This window comes from Pyrgilauda ruficollis, unplaced genomic scaffold, assembly GCF_017590135.1.
Source record: "Pyrgilauda ruficollis isolate IOZ18807 unplaced genomic scaffold, ASM1759013v1 scaffold7, whole genome shotgun sequence".
Lineage (NCBI taxonomy): Eukaryota > Metazoa > Chordata > Aves > Passeriformes > Passeridae > Pyrgilauda > Pyrgilauda ruficollis.
The window spans coordinates 13,858,510-13,874,034 of NW_024528821.1; the positions used below are offsets into that span (position 1 = coordinate 13,858,510).

The 15,525-nt window shown below is 55.0% G+C and overlaps 1 protein-coding gene across 1 annotated transcript in view; it reads left to right on the forward strand.

Moving 5' to 3' along the window:
• The window catches only part of DLG3 (discs large MAGUK scaffold protein 3), a 76,358-nt gene that overhangs the window by 22,239 nt on the left and 38,594 nt on the right, over positions 1-15,525 (forward strand). The gene's annotated exons all lie outside the window — the stretch shown is intronic.

The following is a 15,525-nucleotide window of genomic DNA, read 5'->3' on the forward strand; positions in this document are numbered from 1 at the left end:
CAGCTCTTGTCCTTTGCTTCTGCACTTCCGCCCTGAGTGAATGCCCATGTCCTTGCTTGCCCCCATCCCAGGACAGCATGACAGGGGATGTGTCTGGGGCAGGGCAGGTGTGAGCAGCTGGGGTGACAAACTCTGCTTGTGCAGTTCCCTGGTGCTCTCCTCCCACCCAAGTCAGCCTCTTGCACACATGGGGCTCCTGACTGACCTTGGGTCAAAGACAACTTTGGGGGAGGCCATGGCAGTGGACAGGCCTCACTGGGTGGCCACTGCAGGGTCCCTGCAACCTAACCATGCCATGCCAGGGTGGGAAGCACAGTGGGAAGGAGGTTTGCAGCTGGGGTGGAGCAGTAATCAGCTATGCCCAGGTACTGAGCACATCTCACTGATGAAGTTATCTCAGAGGTGCCAATGGGTGGAGAGCCAACAAGGAATTCTTGTCCTTTTGCTCCCCTAGGGGAGACGCTGGCTACCTGCCCTTTTTCAGGGCTTTTTGCTCTACTTTGGTGCAGCAATCCTCTATCTCAGCTTCAGTCTGGCCTCAGTCCCTCCTGTCATTCCCATCTGATGGCACAAGGACGGCTGCCTCCCTCCCTGCTGGCTCTGTGGTGTGAGGATGAGGTAGAAGATGTGGAGATAATCCTAATTTCTTAAAACCTGAAGTGTAAAGTCCTCTCTTAAAGCCAGCACTTCACGCTTTCCTGCCATGCACTCAAACACAGTTTTTCATTGATTAATTCTGAACGAGCTTGCTTTGCATGCAGGCATCCCATGCTGCCCTGCCCTAGTGGGCTCCTGGGGTCTGCAGCGTCCTGGCACTGAGCTCTGCAGTGCAAACACTGCCTTGTGTGCAGCCATTGGCTTGGTGCATCTCTTTGGGTCAGTGCCACAGTGCCCCTGGGACTGATCACTGTGCAGAGAGAGCCCAGGGGAGCAGCGGGGTGAGCCTCACCTGTGGAGCTGTTCGTGAGGGCTCGGCAGCACTGCTGTGCTCGGCTGCTTGAGGTCACCGTGGTGAGGACAGGTGCTCTAGACTTGCTTGTCCAGGGACATTGCAACTGTCCTGAGCCTGCAGCAGGGAAATCTCAGTGTCTGAGCCACTCCAGCATTCTGTGGCATTAAGCCACCTTGTGATTGAGGTGATCTGAGCAGTCTAGAGACAGTGAAGTGCAGGCAGTGCTGGAGAGGACAGGTGCTGCACTGTGCAGTGGGGAACATGGTACCTGGGGGCAATGCCAATCCTGATTATGGGGTGTCTTCTGCCCCCTCCCCTTCACCCAGAAGCAACCATTTCACTTGACTGCTTGGGAGCAAACCCTGCAGGAGCACCTCTGTGTGCGGAGGTGAAGTGCAGAAGTAATTCTGTACTGCAGTTTAAAGAGCTAAAGGAACAGGGAGTGGGCAGGGGCATTTATCTGACCAGCCATCCTGCACTTCCTCCTCCCACAGCCCACCTCGTGCCCAGGGCCATATTACACCAGCAGCAGGAGACCAGGAGGAGCCTTGCAGACCTTGAAACATGAATTGAGGTGTTGCACCAACATATCTTGTGGCTCCTGCTTATGTCTTTTAGCCATATCCTCTGGGAGCCCAGTGCACATTTCATTGCTTTTCTACATATTTATATACCATTTCTTTAAAATAGTTTTTCGTCCACCCTAGTGTTTTTTACAACCTTTAAGCGTTAAGAGGCCAGGTTCAGGTTCTGAATGGTCAGATGTTGTAATGGTTTTTCTCTCTCTGCCCATCAGTTTATCTGGATGGCTCTTCTGAACTTCTTCCAGTCCTGCACTTGAGGTGAAGGACTGGTGTAATAGTAATGGAGCTGCACTGGGAGCAGCACCCCTGCCCTGCTGCACCAGCAGGCATTTCTGCTCTGCTTTTGCCATCCCCTGATGGCAGTAGGTGGAAGGCCCAGCAAAGGCTCTTGGGGTTTCTACACCCTCGATGCACCTGTGGCTCACGGGGCAGTGACAGTGGATGGAGCACATGTGGTAACATTTCCAAAAAAGCAAGGTGAGAACTGATACAGAGATGCAACAGAGCTGCTGTTACCAGCCTAGCGACCAGTTCAGATCTGGAAAAATTATTTCCTACTCCAGTGCGGACCACATCTGGAGCAAAGTGAACCCCTCTTGGCATCAATGCCAAAGCTGGCGGGGCTGCCACGGCCGCGCAGGGCAGGAGGGGCGGCCGGCGCTGCACAAGGGCTGCCCGGTGCGCCGGGGCACGGCTGAGGGCAGCCGCAAGGTGATGCGTGAGGCAGCGCAGGATTCTGCTCTTCTGGATGCCGCCTGCGCGGGGGCAGCGGGGCCGGGCGCGGGGCCGAGCGGCGCCCCCGCCGCCGGGGCGGAGCGCGGAGGTTCCGCCGGCGCGGATTGGCCGCTGCGTGGGAGGGGGGGCGAGGGATGCTCCGCGCCGCCGCAGGTGCCGCGGTCCCGCATCGAGCCGAGCCGGACCGGGCTGAGCCGGCCCATGCAGCGGAGCGTTTCGGAGCTGCTGCCCCGCGCCCCGCGCCGGGAGCGGCCCCGGGGCTGAGTGGCGTTGCGGACGATGCCGCGGCGCGCCCCCGCGGAGATCACCGCGCTGTAACACCATCCCCCTCCCTTCCTCTTCCTCCTCCTCCTCCTCCCACGGGGCCGGGGGCGCCGAGCGGGCGAAGAGGCGGCAGGCGCGCCTTGCGCGGGGCGGGGGCCGCTGCCGCCCCCTGAGCATCCCTCCCTCCCTCCTCCCTACCTCCCTCCGCCCCTCCGCGCCGCCTCCCTCCCTCCCTCCCTGCCGGCTCTATGGTGTGAGGGCAGCGATGCACAAGCACCACCACTGCTGCAAGTGCCCCGAGTGCTACGAGGTAACGCGGATGGCGGCCCTGCGGCGCATGGACCCCCCCTCCTACGGCGAGTGGCAGCACGAGCAGTACGGCTACGGCGGCTACGGCTCGCAGACCCTGCCCGCACCCGGGGGGGCCGCGCCCGCCGCCCGCGGCAAGGCCAAGCTGGGGCCCCCCGCCCGCGACCCCGCCGCGCTGAAGCCGCCGCCGCCGGCGCCGGGGAAGAGCGCGGCCAAGGTGAACGGGAGCGGCCCGGGCTGGTGGCCCGAGTGCACGTGTTCGAGCCGCGACTGGTACGAGCAGGTACGGGCCAGCCCCGGGCAGCGCTCCCCGGTGCGGGACGCGACGGGGCGGGCGGCTGTCGGGGTAACGCGGGGTTCCTGGCGGCTGCAGCATCACCTCGGCGGCGTCGCGAGCAGCCGGGTGGATGCTGCCGCTGCCGGGGCTCGACACCGCCGTCGCTGCGGTTGGCCGTCGTCGTCGCTCGGGTCGGGTCGGCCGTCGGAGTCGGTCGGGTCGGCGTTGCCGTTCTTCGGGCTGGCTGCCGCGGTCCTGCCCAGCGTAGGAGCCCGGCACTGGAGCAGCCTTCCCGGGGCCGAACGGGGCCAAATGGATCTTGCTTGGCGCAAGGTGGTCGTCGGGCGTTGATGTATTTTGGACACCCCACCTGAGGTGCTCGCCGCTCGCGATGCCGATGCCTGAAGCCCTGGCAGCGCCAAGGGCATCCCGTCAGGCTGTGTTTAGCAGGCATGGTGCGTGCTGCCCGCTGGGCAGCCTCGTGGGTTCGCGGTGTTGCTTGCCAGCGCTCCCAAACTGTCACCCACTCTCCATTGAGTTGTGGTTTCCTCGCTCTGCTGCTACGTCCCTGCTCCCCGAGATTATTACGTAACCCTGCTCTGGTCGCTGGCGTGCTGTGTGCATTCTGCCCCATTTCACTGCCTCCATTTCTTCCCACACGTTCATTTTATTAGTGTTCTCCAGGACCCATCCTTGGGCTGTGTCTCTCTCCCCTAAATGGAGAGACCAGTCTTATTTAGAACCCACAAGCCAGCTTAGAAAATGGTTGGATCTTTTTGCAAAGCATTAAAATGGAGGCTAGCCCCTGCCTGAAAAACAATTTACCCTGCTTGAGAGAAAGGCATTTCAGTTTGCTTCTTCTGCTTCTTTCATTCATTATCTTCAAACCTCACATGATTTCTTATTGATCCTTCTAATTATTATTTCAAGATGCTGTAGCAGGCAGACACACGGGAATCAATGGGAATTCTCTCCTCCTCTGCTCTCGGCAAACACAACCCTCTTCTTCCCTTCCTCTGTTTTTTCTTCATTACTGTCTGTCTGTAGCTCTGGTTGAAATAATTAGATTCGTAGCTGATAGCTCAGATTATATTTACAGAAGGCACCAAAAACTCCAGCCACCTTCCTATGAGCCTGATGCTGCTTTCTCTCTCTTTCTCTGCCACTCTTTGTATCAAAATCAGCCCCAGCTCTCTCTCGCCTGCTGATTCCTGGCAAACATTCTTCCATCTTTCCTCCCCTATCTCTTTCCTTCCCTCCATCCAAAGCAGCAAGCTCAGGGAGCAGAAAATCGAAGCATGTTTGCTCCCTCCTTTCTGCTCCTGCTTGCATGGAAGGTCCGGCCCAGTATTCCTGGTAAGACAATTGCAAGCAGTGTGAGAAGGAAGCGATGCCAGCTGCATTGCTGCCGTGGCAGGCTGGGCAGGGGAGCCTTTCATGTTTTTGCAATGGTGGAAGAGAAATCATTGTCTCTTTGTGGTGCTGCCATGGAGCTTGGGCTGCTCGGAAAGTCCGCGTTGGGAATCTCTGCTCTGCCTTTGCCTTTCTGAACATGGAGAAAAAAAAAAAAAAAAAAAAAAAAAGGAAAATCAAAAGCTCCTCACGGCATTGCAAGCAACAGAGGATGCCAGTGTTTGAGGCTATGTGAGCATAGCGGAGTCTGCATGTAGAATGTGACGTGTGTGGTGTGTGCACTGCCTGTATCAGAGCAGGCAGCCGCTCCCTGGTGTGGAGCAAATGTATGCCATGAGTAAAGCTTGCAGCAAATGCCTCAGCAACGCTCTCCTCCTCATCCAAGGGTGCCAAGTGCCTGAGCCCCGAGGAATCCGTGTTCTTCCCAGCCCAGTGGTGGGCAGAGGGACAAAGGTGGTAACATGGAAACATCTAGGCATGGCTTGTGCCCAGGCAAGCAGGTCCAGTTGGCTCTGGGAGGCCGGGAGATGTTGGGCTCTGGGTAGATTTGGCTGGAGGTTGCAGATGCAAAGCAATCTCCTTCACAGGCTGCCTCTGTTTCCAGGAGAGCCTTGGCTGGAGGCAGGGCTGCCATTTTTCAGGGCTGCCCCTTTAAATGAGCTCACTGTCCCTGAAAGCACTTCCAGCAGCTGAGGTGGGAAGGGGTGCACAGGCCGGGAGCCTTTCCCGGATAAGCAGGGATCTGTTACCCTCCTGGGGAGCTTCACCAGCCCTCATTTAAGTATTTTTCCTCTCCTTGCTCCTTTATGCAAGCAGAGAAGCGTGTGCTGGTGCTCTGACATCAGAAACATGCTCACAGTTGCATATGGTGGTGTATGTTCTCTGACATCATGGCATACTCACATACCCGTGTGCAGCTCCACGGCATGTGAGACGTGCCCACACGTGCTGCCCAACACACAGCACGGTCCCAACGTCAACCTGCACCTCCTCCCACTTCCAGCCCCCGTCTGTTCTCTCCTCCTGCCTCTCCCCTTCTCTAGGACACATTTTAGCTTGCTCAGGCAGTGCCAGTAACTGAGAATCCCTAATCCTCACCAGAGGGAGGGAGGAAATCTCAGAGGTCTAGGAATCTCTCATCTTTTTTGCTTTGCTTTTCTTCTCCCCTTTGAGATGTCTGCAATTTCTTTTCCCTTATCTATCCATGTTCCCTGCTCATTAGCTCCTGGTCCCCACACTTGATGTCATTACTGTCCTCCATTGTTCCCATCACTCTCCCTCCAGTTGGCCCTGTGCCCTCCTTGTCCCCCTTTGCTCGCTGGTGAGGAACTCAATTCCTCCTCTGACAGACTGGGGTGACAGGAGGACTCCTGGCTTTGGAGAGCAGTGTGAGCCAGGGAAGCATCCCTGATGTGCAGGACTAGAGGAGCAGACTGCACAAACCCCTCCTCTCCCCTGCACAGCGACACCCAGGGCCTCTCAGGAGAGGGGTGCTCAAGTGCCTGGCCATGCCCAAGCCCCTTCTCCAGCCCTGCTCCAAGAGCTGCGGGTCCAGAAGCAGCAGCTTTCCCTCCCACAGGGAATGTCCAGCCCTGAGTCTCAGCTCACTCTGAAGACTGGTGCCAAGCTCAGTGACCAGAGCAAGGCCCCCCCCATGAGGGTCTCAAGGGTGTCACCAGCATTTTCATGTGCATTTTGGGTGCCTGGGGCATGGGCTGGGGCAAGGGCCCAGGGCAGTGCAGTTCCCTGGCATGTGGTGAGGAAGTGCCCTCTGCCCCCAGGGCTGCCCCAGGTTTGCTGGCCCCGCCTGGCCAGGAATGCAAAGTCCTGCTGCCCCCCTTTCTGTGGTCCTTTTCTCCCTCTTGGGGTGGTCATTGCAATGAGACCTTGACCACCTGCAAATGCCCGGAGCATGCCAGGCTTGTGTGGCCTCCACCCCTGGCAGAAGTGTTTAATGCCAGGCAGGTGGAGGAGTGGGACAGATCTTCCCCGCCCACCCTCAGCAGTGAGCATTTCACTGATTTTCAGGGGTAGTTTTTGATGCACAAATATTGCTTGTTGAGTTCCTCCCAAGCCCTGGGCAGTTCACTGCAGTAGGTGGGCACAGGACAGCACGTCTTGGCCAAAGCACCAGCCTTTGCTGAGCCTTCAGACCATGTTGGACTTGGGGCTCCTGTCTCTTGGGGCATGGGTGGCAGAGGGAGGAGAGAGCCTTGGAGAAACCGTGGGGGTTCAGACCAGGTGTCTGAGTGATGGGCAGGTATGGCTGGAAGGAAGGAGGGAGAGCACCAGGGGGGCAGGCAGGAAGCCAAATACAGGTTGCTTTGTGGGAAATGGCTGAAGCCCCAGATGTTCCCTGGGGAGGTGCGAGGGAGGGTGAGAGGAACAGGGTGCCGGGGACATGGAGGCAGTGGAGGTGGTGAGGTTGGCAGGGTGATGTTGCTATGGCTACTCCCGTGCTATTCATAGAAGAAATTAGCTAAATCTTTGCACTGAAACGTGGAGGAGGAGAGAGGAGAGAGGCGTTCTCCGTGTTTGGAGGGAAGGAGAGAAGCCAAAACAGGAAGGGGGTGAAGTTTTCCTTCTTTTCTCTGTGCCTGCACTGTGGAGGGGCATTTCAGGGAAGCACTGCTGCCCGAGCTGCCCAGCACTGGCAGGATGGGAAGGATGCAGGCAAAGAGGAGCTGTCCCATGGGAAAGTCCCCCCTGCAGAGCTTCCACACAGAGCCCCGCGTGGCAGGATGAGTTCTGTATCGTGCCAGGAGCACAGGAGACATCCTTTTAATTAAAGACAGCCAATCTGTGAAAGGTATTTTTGGCAACCTAAATGTAGATGCAACTGTAGTGAAACTTGTCCTTTGCGTCTGGCTCCATTGCTGAACACAGTGCTTGCCTGTTCCTGGCCCCATCCATCTGCTCAGCCCCTGCTCTCTGGTCACTGGTGGTGCCCCTGTCCTCCCTCCACCTCCAGCATCTCTTCCAGCATGTCCCCCTGCCAGCCGGAGTCCCAGAGAGTCTTCCCTCTCCCTCACTCCTCATCACACTCCACTCCCTCGTGAGAGTTTGATTCCCCTTCCACAGACCTGTTTGTCACCTCCTCACTCACGATGTGTAAATCTGCGTGTCTGTTCCTAATATATCCCCCTCCATCTGATCTCACCTCTCAGCTTGTTTCTTGGGCATCTCCATCTGGTGATCCTGCCGTCATCCCCCAGTGGAGTTGCTATAACCAGGTACTGAGCTGCTCTCCTCCCCCCAAGCCCAGCCTCACACCCAGCCTCGCACCCAGCCTCGGCCCCTTGCCCCCTGGGAAGAAGCTGATTTTTCCCATGGTTTTGATGTTCCTTTCCTGCCCCTCATATGAAATCAAGACTTAGATAATGTTTTTTTTTAAAGTCATACCCCTTCCTGTGCCTCTTCTGGGAAAACCTTAACACACAGATGCTGAGTGAGCTGGTTCTCCTCACCCGCCCTGGAGCATCCTGTGTCCTGCTGTCACCCATCCCCTGGACTGGGGAGGGTCAGATGTTCTCAGTGCTCCTTCACAAAACATGTTGAATTCATGTAGGGGTTAACAGCTGAGGACATTTTTCTCCTTAGTTTATTTATTCACCTGTAAGGCTTTCCCCCCTTTCTTTGGGCACGTGAGTCCCTTGGACAGGGGCTGTACACTTGTGCTTGTTGGCTTTTCTGACTCATCCCTTTAATACAGTAAGGGATAATGCTGGAATTAGAGAAGTGAGTTGAAGGACTGAGCTTAGCTCCTCTCCAGCTGGATTACTGACTGCTGCCTGCCAGCCAGCCCTGATGTGCAGACTGCAGCCCCAGGACTGTGCCTGGCTGCTGGGTTTGGGGTCCTGAGCTGCTGGAGGGAGCCCTGGAGCAGCACAGGGAGAGATGCTGGAGCTGCTGTCTGAACTGGCTGTGCTAGAGATGTAGCTGCTGCTCTAGAGGCAAGGTCTGAAGCGACATAGGTGGGAGAGACCCCATCAATGCAACATGTGGAAGAAGAGCAAAGTTCCTGCCAGAAATGGGAGGATGTGGCCCTGCCACCCTGCTGGAGGAGGAGGAGGAGGTGGAGAGTGCATTGGTGAGGCATGCAGGGCCAAGCACGGGCACGTTTCAGCAGGGGTGTGTGCCATGTGGAGGAAGTTGCTCCTGGTGAAGAACCTGGGGGCAGCAGGAAGCCCATCAGCCTCCACTGTGACAGCACCTGCTGTCATTCCTGTTGGAGGGATGTCCCGTGCCCCCATGGCTGTTCTTCTCACCAGCCCTTCCACCACCACTGGAACCTGCCTGAGCCCAGTCCTGAGCAGTGCCAGGCATTCAGCAGGGATCTGCTGGCCATCCTCAGGGTGTAGGTCCCTCGGGGGGTTGCATGAGAGGGAAACCCAGGGGACAGCTGTGCCAGAGCCCGGTCCGGGTACCCTGGTGCAGGGGAGGGTGGGAGGAGGAAGCGAAGCAGGAGCTGTCACTGTTCCTGGAGAGTTGCCTTGTTCGGGTAAGCCCCTCGGCACGTCGTGTGCTATTATGGGAGGAGAGAAGCTTCCGTTCCTTCCAGAGCTGTGAATGCTCATTTAGAGAGGGGAAGTCATTAAGACTAATCAGGACGTAATCAGGGCCCTGGTGATGTGCGGGCGCCCGCTGCGCACAGCCCGGTGCAGGATGCTCTGCAAGGGGACCGTGGGCTCTCAGTGCCAGGGGAGGGCAGGTCCTGCACTGCTCAGTGTGGGGGATGAGGGGGCTCTGCCTGCCACCCCAAACCCATGTGCAGGCAGGAGGGACAGTGAGCCTGGGGCTCAGCCTGGCAGCTGTGACCCAGGGATGGGTGTAACCCTTGCTGTGAGGTTGTGCCAGCACTGTGGGTGCAGTGGGCTGTGTTAATGCTCACAGCTGGTTTTAACACATGCAAAGATGGGATGATGTAGGGAGTCCTCAAGGGCCCTCGTTGCAAATCCAGCAATATGCTGTGAGCATGTATCAGGGACTTAGAGATGAAAACTTTTAATACAGTGTTTAACAAGTTCAGAATACCTGAATTTGGAATGAACTTTGCAGTTTAACTTGCAGAGCTTGCTTGATGGGGCTTGGGGAAGAGCTGCTCCAAAGGTGTAATTATTTTTGGGAACATGTAGTGCTTCAGAGCACCCCGGACCAGGCCCTAGATGCCTTCTTGTCACCTTTGTATTAACTAGAATTTTTCTTGAATCTCTGTTGATGGACCTTGGTTTGCTTTTTTTCCCACAGAAACAGGTTTCTTAACACTTGTTAACTGGGTGTACACTGGAACTTACTGAAAAGAAGAAATTAGGATATTCGAATCCCAGGAACCAGAGAAATCTTTATTTTAACACTGTTCCTTATTCTCTTTTTTCCCCTATACATATGTATTTGTCTGAGAGGAAGGTAAAAACATGTGACTCAGATAATAACAACTCTTCCTGTGTAAAAAAGAATCAAGTAAATTTTATTTGGTACCGCCAGGTCAAAGAGAAGCTACTGAAGTCCAGAAGCTTTGCAAATTGGGTCACTTATTTTAGTGGGCTGAGCCTGGAACAGGATGTCTAACTTTCAAGTTTGAACACCCTGGCCTTAATGGTTTCTAAATGGAAACTTATATTCGACAGAGCTTCACTTTTGGAAGCTTTCTTCCTGTGCTACCAAGTAAAGGCTTTTTCCAGTCCCTATTTAAGCTACTCTTTAAAAAAAAAAAAAAAAAAAAAGGCACCAAAACAAAAGATTAAACCTTCAGTAGCTGCTTGTGTTCACATTACACTTGGGGCACTTCAGTGGCTTTGCCAAAGATCCTTGTGACCAGGGACCTTTCAAGTCCCGTGTTCGGTGTTTCCGGATGGCCGCGGTGCTTTGAGCCGGTGCCGAGGTGCAGCCGTGGGGCAGGGGCTCTGCTGCCACGGCCCCAGAGCCTGCTCGTGCCACCAAAACAGCCCAGCTCAGACATCTCCCAGAGCAACCTGGAGAGGAGGGCTGTTCTTGCTTGCAGGCTGGCTGGGAGCACAGGGAGGCAGGCAGCAGCTGGCACCTGGCTGGATGGGACTGGCACAGCGGGTGCGGGCACCTGCAAGCTCCAGAGTGAGCCCCAGCAGCCTTCCCTACATCACTGATGCCACGTTTTGAGCTGTGCAGGAGGGCAGGGGCCAGGCTCAGCACTCCCCTTCATGCAGACACGCTTGTTGGGTCATGTCCTCCCCCTGCCCAAACCATGTCAGCCAACAGGTTGCTCTTGCAGGAGGTGAGAAAAAGTGCAGAGAGAGTTCCTTTATCCAGCCCAGTTAAAAGGAAGGGTAATTCGTCTCTGGCCAAAAAATTCTTCAGCCTCCAAAAGTTTCCATCCTCTGTTTTCTTTTGCTCCTTTCCCTGTCCCAGCCTGTGGGAACCCTGCAGGATCAGCTCTCCCTCAGAGTCTCCAGCTCTGCTGATGCTTCCAAGCGACCTCAGCTCTGGCCACCATGTAAAGCCCAGGAAATCAAAGAGAGATGAGCACAGGGATCTGTGAGGATGGAATCAGCCCTGGCTGCACTTCTTCCCTTGAGAATGGAAGGGTTAGGTCAAAGCATGCATTTGGTCTTGAGATGTCAGAAAAGCCCTACATCTCATGGGCCAGCTGGGAGCAGGCTTCAGTCTGGGAAGGGATATGCCATGCATTGCTTCCTAACAGGAGGACTCTGAGGTCGCTTCCCTGGGCACAGCCAAGTGAAAAACAAGGGGGTCTGTGGGGGGCCAGGAACAACCTGGAGGGAAGATGCCAGCACCTCTCTGCTCTACACACCTGCTCTCCAGCCAGGGCAGAGCCAAGAATCATCCCCTCCTGCCTCAGGGAACCTAAAGAGTGGGTTTCTGTCTGGCCTTGACCACAAGTTCAGGTTGCTGTGGAGGAGCTGTGTCCTCTCAGGTGCAGTGGGAGCCTCGTGCTGGGCTCTGGCTTGATGCAGGAAGTAGCCCAGCGTTGGGAAAAGCAGCACCTGGGCACAGGGCAGCAAGGCTGGCACAGAGCAGAAGAGCATGTCAGTGCTCATCAGGGTGAGTGGCGCTGAGCAGGGGCTCTCCGTGTGTGCTGTGCAGGCAGGACCTGGGCTGGTTCCTGTGAAATTAATTCAGCAGCTTGGTGCAAACCCGCTCCCCACAGCAGCAGGATCCTGTTGGTGTCTGGGCATCCTGCAGCCGACCCCGCTGCCCACAGCACCCTCGGCATCCCCGAGCCTGTACCTGCTTGTTCACAGCCAGGATTCAGCACGGCTGGGTCCTGCAGCTGCTTTCACAGCTGGAAATGCACAGCTTTCTCCATGGTTTAACACCCTTTTAAAAAAAATCAAAGCAGATGGAGCTGGACTACAAGCAGCTCAGTGTCAGCCCTGATTAGATAATTCTGTTGGGCATTTCCCCACTTGTGACCTCTGCTCCTGAGAGCTTTTAAAGGGATGTAAAGATGGAATTTCACTTATCTCCAGAGCCATTTCCTTCTGAGTGCTACTATTATACCTCAGATGATAGGAAACAAAGGATATTAAAAGACAGATTGAATTTTCACTCTGATCCAGTCTGGGGAAATAAAGGAGTTAAATTAGTGCTTTGCTTCTCATGCATTAGCCCAGTGTCTCCAGTAGTCACTCTGTCCTGCACATTCCTTCTTGCATCACACATGGGACACACCACCCTCCTGCAGGGAGCAGCTCTGTGTGTTTGGCCTGCTATTTGCCGTCTCTGAAGGCTGCTGTTAATCCTGTTGCTGGTTAAGATGGAAATGTGTTTATATGTGATCACAATCCCGTTGCCCTTGTCCTGGGACATGTGTAGCATGTGTATTTTGCCTCCAGGAGGTACATGTCTCTTGACCTCTGTGGGCTGGCCCCATGCTGCTTCTGTGGAGGGTGTGAAGCTGTGGCAAAGCTTTGGGATCTCAGTTCTGGAGACATTATCTTGAACTTTGTGTTCAGAGTCTCCCTGCCCAGCTCCTGTGCCAGCCCCGAGAGCAGTCCTTGGGGGAATACCACAGAGCAGAACCCAATCCTCAGCAGCAGACTAGTGGGCCTCCACCATTTGCATGTAATTGCAGGTTTTCTTTTGCTTGGAAGTTTTGGAAAATCATCATGTTTTGCCATTTCTACCTTTGTGCCAGCAGATGACAGCAGTAGAAACTGAGGTGAGGGGTGATACCTGTAGACGTTTGGGGCTTTGGTGCTCCCAGGTGTCTGTGTTAGTGTCACTGGGCTGCCACAGCCCAAGTGGAGCCCAAATAGCAGCAGTCCCTCTCAGATCACTACCCAGAGGGGATATCTAAGACCACCAGAGGGGATATCTTTCAGACCACATGCTGTGCCTGAGATTTTTTCCGAGCACTGCTGGCCTGCCTGGCTGCTCCCTGCACATGCTGCAGTGGTATTGCTCCAGCCTGCAGAGGAGACATCCCTTCTGCCCTGCATACAGACCCACAGGCTCCTCCTGCCTTCAACCACACAGGCAGCTGCCCCAAGCAGGCACGATGCTCTCCCAAGGTCTGCACAGAGAGCCAGTCCCTCTCTGGGGGCTGCCTGGGGCAGATTGCTGCTCCCTCCATCAGCACCTGGGCTGTGGCTGCCATCAGGACTGCCGTGCAGAGCTCAGTGAATGCAAGGCTCTGCTTCTCTCAGCCCCCATGAGACCAGAGAGCTCTTGAATCCTGACCTTCAAACTTCATCCCCCTTCACCGTGGCTTCCTTTGACTCCTGTTGCTGCCCAGATTTTCTCAACAGCTGTCCTCTGCCTCACTGGCTTTGTGCCCAGATCAATCTCTCTGCATCTGTGCAGTGCCCTCCTCACTCCCCAAGGTCTTCCTTGAGCCTCCATCCCCTGAGACCGTGTCTCTGCCTGATGGAGAGTTCAGGGCACCTCCATCTCCACTGGACTTTAGTGACCCTGCTGCCTTGGAGTGAGCACTGTAGGACTTGGAGCTCTTCTCTTTCTATTTGTAAACCCCTCCAAACACAAACAGGGCTGGGTAACTAATATTGTGATGAAGGGGTTTAGATGGAAGAGATCTGACAGCCCCCATTGAATGTGGTCTGAATGCACAGCCCTATTCCCTCTCGTCCCTGCATGCAGCAAACCCCTGCTCCTTAGGGCATAAATTACTTACCCTTCCCTATAGAATTGAGGGCATGGTTAATTCACCAGCACGTTCCTGCTGCCCAGCAAAAAATTATGACTGTCTCTCTCCTCTCCTGGCTAGCAGAGCTGCTCAGTACCTCTGCCTGACTGGTGGAGGGAGGCAAAAGCTTTTTCTTTTCAGGTGCTCTGCTTATTTCTGAGTCTTAGGTCTTTTCTGTCTCTTCAGTAGGACAGGCAAAGTGCAAATATTGAAATATTTGCAAGTGGAAGTCAGAACTAATGCCCAAACACCTTTCTTGTAGTAGCTGGAATAGCTGGCTGTAGGAGGCAAGTGAGGATTTCCTGGTCTGAGTTCCTCCTGACCATGTGTGACTTTGTTTTAGAGCAGCGACTCACTTTCGGTATCTCCTGGGTCCCATCTGGAGCCTGAGTGGGAAATTGTGCTCCTAGCAGTATTCTGAGATGTAAAAAATCACTAGTGTGGAATGGCTGTGAAGGATGCTTGGTGCACAGGGAGCAGGCTAAACAAAATATGTCCTTAGGGCTCACCACTGTGTGAGCGAGGCAATGTGATGTGTGATTTTTGGGCTATTATTAATTCAACAAAGAGTGCAGTGGGGCTCAGTGGAGGACTCAGGCTGGACCTGCAAAAGCCTCTATAACATTATTATATAGAGCACTTCTCCCTGGGAGGGATCCAAAGCATCATTTGTGGAGTTGAATTCTTTTTATAAATCAGGGGGCACATGATGGGCTACATTCACTTAGGCTGCCTCTTCTGCATCCTTCCTGGAAACTCATCTAATAAGAGCTGGCATCTGGATATTCAAACCTTGATGTGTTACCGGTTGTTAATTGCTGGCAGTAGAAGTGCTTCTTTTCTGCCTTGAAATGTGGAATCCCTTCCTAGAATTGCACTGGGGACTAATAAAAGCCACTGCCAGGTTTAATATATTCTATCTCTCAAATTATCTGGATTAAATACAAGGACTGTGTACTGCCAGAGAGGGGATATTCCCAGTTTAACATTGCTTCTGGGACTTGGAGATCCCAAGACACTGGACCCGAAAATTGCAATTCTCTTTTGTGTGGAGGAGGGGTTTGGCAAGACTGCTTGGAAGTGGTCATATTTGCTTGAGTTAGAGAATTAATTGCCATAAAAACTATGGTTTTGTAACCAATAGTTACAGCTGCAGGAAAGATCAGAAAGCATCTGAATAAATCAAATTAACTACCTCCTGCTCCATCCATATGAGAGCAGACCCTTCCAGGGCAGGATTTAAACCACAGTCTGGTTGGTCCTTAACTCTCTCATCCACTAATTGAGGAGAGTGAATAGTCTAGAAATAGGGTCAGCTAAAACAGGACATGGTGGGACTGCTGTGCTGGGTTATGGGGGAGGCTGGTGTGGCATTCACAGGCTGGTCTCAGCCAGGGACGGGTAAACCCAGACAAGGGCGATGAGGAGGCAGCTGGCTCCTGTGAAGATATCACAGACTCAGAGGCTGTCGGGCCATGTGGTCCAACACCCTGTTAAAGGGCAGACGGTGGTGGCTGGTAGCTCCTCACCAGCGCAGCCCTTGCCTGGCTGTGCTGGCTGATGTTCGTGATGCCCAGGGCGGGCGGGCACTTCACCTCCCCGGGCAGTCCGTGTCTCCCCGGTGTGTCACTCCGGCTGCTGTTCTCCTCACGAGCCCGGGGATGATGAAGCGAGCTCCAGCCCACCGTTGACCTTCCAGGCTTTGCACTGAGGAATGTCAGCCTTGGGCTCCTGCCTCTCGCTTTTGGCCGCTCCTCCCTCACGCCCGGTGCCCGGGGAGGCTCCGCGGAGCCTTCAGCAGCGGCGGCGCTGGACAGCTCCGGGGGCGGGCCCCGCACCGACCCACCGG